Source organism: Sinocyclocheilus anshuiensis, unplaced genomic scaffold, assembly GCF_001515605.1.
Source record: "Sinocyclocheilus anshuiensis isolate Anshui unplaced genomic scaffold, SAMN03320099.WGS_v1.1 scaffold80, whole genome shotgun sequence".
Lineage (NCBI taxonomy): Eukaryota > Metazoa > Chordata > Actinopteri > Cypriniformes > Cyprinidae > Sinocyclocheilus > Sinocyclocheilus anshuiensis.
This window is the reverse complement of record NW_015554102.1, coordinates 1504828-1509660: the sequence shown is the minus strand read 5'-3', so window position 1 is coordinate 1509660 and position 4833 is coordinate 1504828. Positions and strand designations below refer to the sequence as shown.

Sequence of the window (4833 nt, the reverse complement as noted above, 5' to 3'; positions counted from 1 at the left end):
GCATCTGAAGTCTTCGGTTTGTTGTGGTCGCAAAGAGATACGACCGTTCCGCGTCTTAGTTTAGAATAAATAAATTTTTGAACTCATTAGAAAGGCTAAAACCCGTTTAACAAAAAATGTTTCCTTACATTATTTTAACAACTAAGCTTTTGATTATTTATATAGTTTTATTAAAGAAGATTTTGACAGAATGATTTCAGCAAAATGGCGCCCCCCTATGTGCGGCGCCCCTATGCACTGCATATACTGCATACACCGTTTTTGCGCCACTGAGCTTCACGTTTTCAGCTTATGCGAATCGGACCTGCTGAAAAGTGAGGTCGGTTCAATGAGTCGGTGAGTCATTTTTCAGAAACGATTGGAATGATTCATTCAGACCGGTTTTGTGAACTGGATCGATCGCTTTATTACAAACATCCGACTCAAAATTAGACTGATTCAGTCGCATACAGAACCGCATATGGTGCATTTGGAATGCAATCGAGTGGTCCTGCTCGCACTGCGCGCACACCTAACCCCCCGCCGCCGCTCTTGCCAATGATGTCATTCTGTTTTAACGGCTGGGGGCGCGGCTGTGACCGGCAGCTCCTCCCTTCCAGCCAATCGCGATCGGGCAGAGAGAACTTCAGCAGCCTGTGTCCATGGTCTGTGGGAGGATCTAACGGCGGCGCTCCGCTCCTCCACGGCCAGCCAAACACTTGAACACACACACTGCACCAAGCAAAAACGAAACCTTTAGCGACGAAACTTCAGTTTGATAAGAAGGTAAGAGTTTATTTTGAAAGTATTGAGGGTTGTTATTAGTTCTGATTAGATCGTGGATAAACCAAGAGCCCTTTCACGGGCGGCTTAGCACTTCTGCAGGGAGAAAAGAAGTAGGTGTTGGCTTCAGAAAAGCGTCTTTAATGAAGATCAACAACTTGACGTGTTTCTTTAAAAGCCTGGAAAACACACACACCGACAGATCTGACTGATCTATTAGGACGCAAAAGCATCGCCGAAGTTGCGGCGTGTTTCGCGGTGGTCACCACCTGTTTTCACGCGCAGTTCAGTAGCGCAGTGTTTGTTTTTGACCACCGCACTAGATTCAGATGGATTTGGCATGGGAGTGTGAGGCAACACCCCTGTTGAACACCAAACCATCGTTGTGTTTGGTCCACGAGGTCATAGTTAGTTCAGTTCAGAAATGCAAACATTACAATATAACGCGCTCATAAAGGCACACAGATGAGCGTTCATGAATGAAACTTGAAGATGAAAGACCGCGCCTCGAAATAAAACCACTAACTTTCAGCTCTTTCGTGTGGGTTCATGTTTCACGTTTGTGCGCTCAGGCGCATTCATGCCAAACTTGTGTATTTATTTTATTTTATTTTGGTTAATGACGTGATGGTCATTCATTTTGAAATGTAATGTTAAATGGGCACTTACGTTTTTATTAATAGCAAAAGTTTTACACATAACTTTAAAGTAATATGATTAAAATGTACACTTACGTGAGACAACGACTTAAATCTTCCATTTAAAAAAAGATTATTTGTTTTTCTATATGGCGCAGGTCGCCTCCTCTAGAACGCCGCCATGTCGACGTCACATGACACGAAAACAAAACGGCGTAGGAATTTCTTGAGAGGAAATGTTGGAGTAAGTTAGAATTATTGTTTCTGTTGTAAGATAAATAGGTAGTAACATTATTTTAAAAATAAACATTTTAAATTAAATACTTATTGATAAAAATATGATTTTTTTTAACTTTATTTTTGAGAGCTTAATTGAATATAATTAAGTAATAACGTTTAGTTTTAAATATTTTAGTAGGCCTACTTCATGCTTGATGGTTACATCACTTGAAATATATTAAGTTTAATTGTTTTTTAGAAAACAGAATCAATGTTTTTGAAAAATGTATGAAACCATTACAAATATAAGACTTTCTGTAATCCAGGATTTCCTTGTTTGTCATTGACCCAAATGTGTTTTGGACAAAACAGCTGGTCATGGTCTGTTTTGTAGGCTGCTGAAAGCGAAATGATCATATGGTTTATTTAAAAACTTGTTAGACAGGAATGATTCAGGTGTTTGTGTTTAAAGCAGTGACTGTATAGGAAACCTCCCTCACTGTGTTTGGGAAGGAAGAGGCCACATTTCAGCAGGAATTTCCGAGCTAGTCTCTCTGAAAAAGACCACCACCATGTTAGGACAACGTTTACATCTCCAGGTCTCAATGGCTGTGGCACAAAACATATTGAGCTGCCTACCTAGACAGCATTTTGTGCCTACCGAGAACTGGAATATTCACTGTATACACTGAAAGAGCATGACTTACTGCTTATCTATCTACCATTTTTTAATCTGATGAGTGTGACCGTGATAAACAGGCAGAAAAGGAGTGGAGGGTCTGAAGAGCACTAGTCTCTCTTGATAAGAATGTCTAAGTATGCCAGTCATACTAGGGAGGCTGCGTCTGCTGTGCCACCTTAGCATTGCCAACAGGTGTGGGCCCGCAGCCACACCACTCTCTGTGTATGAGAGGTGCAGCTCGATATCTGGGTCATTATTCAGCTCACTGTCCAAGCATCAAAGTGAGGCACACCGGTTTGATTCAGAAGCAACCTTCAGTGCTTTAGTGGGCACCACTGAGCCACAACTAACATTTGTGATGCAAACACTGCACATGCTGAATAATTGTAAAATAATCAAAACAGAGCTGACGTTTTATCTTAAAATGAATTAAATGTGTTTACGAGGGTTAAACAGACTGGGAGGTTTGTTTGTTTACATTTATCTTACATAAGCAGAATGTTTTTAAGGGTGACTTCCTGCTTGCTAAAATCAAGTAGATGTCCTGGAGGGGTGTCTGTATGCTGTTGTGTCCTCTGGGCTGTTTTCTGCTCCTGTGGTATCAGACATTTGTGAAGTAGAGGAACACTTGGATCCACCAGCAAGAACACGATTGTTAATGAGCTTCTGGATCTATTTTGTACCACAAGGTATTTGTGAGGTCTGTCTTGTTCCCATGAGCCACAGGTAATGTCAAAAAAGTTTGTGGCATATATGTATGTGTGTTTTATATATATATATATATATATGAAAGAAGGATGACATTAATACTTTTATTTAACAAGGACACATTAAATTGATCAAAATTGACTAATGAAATTTATTATTTAAAGTCCCCCTGTAGTCAAAAATGTTGTCTCTTAAAACTCCTCTTTGATCATCAAAATGATATATTTAAATGTTTTTTTCTTGTGAAAATAATTTTCTCATGCCTTAAAATAGCTTGAATGTAACTCTACACCCTTGCCTCATTTACTATACACGAACTATGAATACGCAAATTAGCCCCGCCTCCACTCAGTCACACCAGCAAAGGTCTCCTGATCAATGGATAATGACTGATAAAACGGTTTTTACTAGCGGACAACTACAGTGGATCCTGTAACATTAGTTAAAGTTGCTTACTTCACGATGCTGTGTCTTCAAAATGCTTTGAATACTCGAATGCAGCCAAGTTTGTGATTCCAGTTCGCGCCCGCGAGTGAAGAGCGGATGCCAATGTGGGAGAGGTGGGTCTGACAGTGGGCTACTTTTACACTGTTGCCACGGGTTATTATTCAAGTTAGCGGTTCTAAATACAAATAAATAAGCGCTAACAGCACATGCCATCGAAAATAGTGAAAAATATCAACAGCTAGCGAAACATCTACAGAAAAATATATGGATAAACCTGGCTGCCTTCTCACTAGACCTCCTGCTTCTCAGCATGGTTAATGATATGCTAATGATAGGATCCCTTGACGTGATTGGTTATTGAAAAATAAAAGGGCTGTTTCAAACCGCTTTTCTGTGACTGCTTTTGGGAAAGTACAGTTTTAAGGAGAAAATACTCCGCAATGGTGTTGATTAATGGATTGGCACATGGTTTGTCTAAAGCATATTAAAAACATCACATAGACAAATAAACAACATAAAAACTTGATTTTCCCTACAAGGGGACTTTAAAAAAAATCCTGTTAATAAATGCTGTTCTTTCAAACCTTCAATTTATCGAAGAATCATATACCATGTTTTATGGTTTCAACAAATAATATTAAGAAGCAAAACCATTTTATCATATGATGATAAGAAGAAATGTTACTTGAGCCCCACATCAGCATATTAGAATGATTTTTAAAGGACCATGTGACACTGAAAACTGTAATAATTGCTGCTGAAAATTCAACTTTGCCATGAGGAATAAATATATTAAATTAGAAAAAAATATTAGTTTAAATTGTGATATGTCACAATATTATTTTTTGCAGTATTTTTGATCAGATAAATTCAGCTTTAATGAATTTAAAGGGGTGGTTCGCTGTTTTTTTTTTAGGCTTGATTGTGTTTATGGGGTGCAGTCTAACATGTGTTAATGCTTTGTTTTTTAAAAAACGCATTATTTTTCACATAATTTGCCTTTATTTCATACCGCTCTGACCCTTATCTGAGAAACACGCTGATCATTTCCTTCTTTTATGAAGCCCCTCCCTCAGAAATAGGCCATGGGCTCTGATCGGTTAGCTAGCCCAGTGTGTTGTGTTTTTTCTAGGCTTGATTGTGTTTATGGGGTGCAGTCTAACATGTGTTAATGCTTTGTTTTTTAAAAAACGCATTATTTTTCACATAATTTGCCTTTATTTCATACCGCTCTGACCCTTATCTGAGAAACACGCTGATCATTTCCTTCTTTTATGAAGCCCCTCCCTCAGAAATAGGCCATGGGCTCTGATCGGTTAGCTAGCCCAGTGTGTTGTGATTGGCTAAACCGCCTCTAGTGCCTCTAATCTTCCCGCC

At 39.0% G+C, this 4833-nt stretch overlaps 1 protein-coding gene across 1 annotated transcript in view; it reads left to right on the top strand.

Moving 5' to 3' along the window:
- The first annotated feature begins 579 nt into the window (after window positions 1-579).
- LOC107669674 (rho-related GTP-binding protein RhoA-D-like) overlaps window positions 580-4833 on the top strand; it is a 26200-nt gene continuing 21946 nt past the window's right edge. Inside the window, exon 1 of the mRNA XM_016462018.1 lies at window positions 580-765. The gene's annotated coding sequence lies outside the window, so the exon portion shown is untranslated. The remainder of the gene's footprint in view (window positions 766-4833) is intronic.